Source organism: Propithecus coquereli, unplaced genomic scaffold (genome assembly GCF_000956105.1).
Source record: "Propithecus coquereli isolate 6110/MARCELLA unplaced genomic scaffold, Pcoq_1.0 Scaffold17, whole genome shotgun sequence".
Taxonomy (NCBI): Eukaryota; Metazoa; Chordata; class Mammalia; order Primates; family Indriidae; genus Propithecus; species Propithecus coquereli.
Genome location: NW_012141635.1, coordinates 8,341,763 through 8,342,844, shown reverse-complemented (window position 1 = coordinate 8,342,844; position 1,082 = coordinate 8,341,763).

The following is a 1,082-nucleotide window of genomic DNA, read 5'->3' as shown; positions in this document are numbered from 1 at the left end:
CTCCAAAGTGACTGTATTTAGAGACAGGGCCTTTAAGGAGGTAATTAAGGATAAATGAAATTATAAAAATGGGGTCCTAATCTGACAGGATCGATGTCCTTATAAAAAGAGAAAAAGAGACCAGAGCTGTCTTTCTCTCTGTGAGTGTGTGTATGCATAGGAAAAAAAAAAAAGAAGAAGAAAAGAAAATTCTAACCAGAAAGCAATCTAACTGGAACCCTGATATTGGACTTCCAGCCATCAGAACTGTACGAAAAATTAATATCTGATGTTCAGGCCATCCATTGTGTGGTATTTTATTAAGGCAGCCCAAGCAGACTAATATAAGTACTCCAATATAGCACCTTGTATATACCCCCCAAAATTTTAAAATCTGTCTTAGCTGAGGTTCTGCAATAAATCCTACAATTGCCATATGTCTCAACCCTTACTTAAAACAGTGATTATTGCTTAGAAAAAAAATGAAAATATATATATATACATATACACATGTATATATATAATGTTTTGGTTTAATAGGTAGACTTTTTAAAACATTTAAATTAAATTTTACACTTTACTCTTTAATGAGATTTCTTACAAATTATATTTTGTCAACTTTATAGAGGTATTTTTAAAGTGTACTGAACTGTACATACCTAAAATGTACCATTTGGTCACTGTTGAATACAAATGTATTATAAAACAATTGCCACAATTGAAAAAACAAGCATTTCCATTATCTTCAAATATTTGTTTATAATCATTTCATTTGCAATCAATTCATCTCTATAAACCCATCCCTAGGCAAACAGTGACCTGTTTCCTATCACTATACATTAGTTTACCTTTATAGAATTTAAATAAAAGGAATCATACAATATGTACTCTTCATTGTCTAGCTTCTTTTTCTCAGTATTATACAAAAGCACACAAAGAAACCCATTTGTAGAAATACAATAAAATTACAGACATCACTCATAAGAAAGCCTAGACAGCAGAATTATCAGAAAAAGACTGAAACAACTGTCTTAAATTTGCTCAGTTAATGAAAAAACATGGACAAAGAATTAAAGAAAATTTTGAAAAAAGACTTATGAACA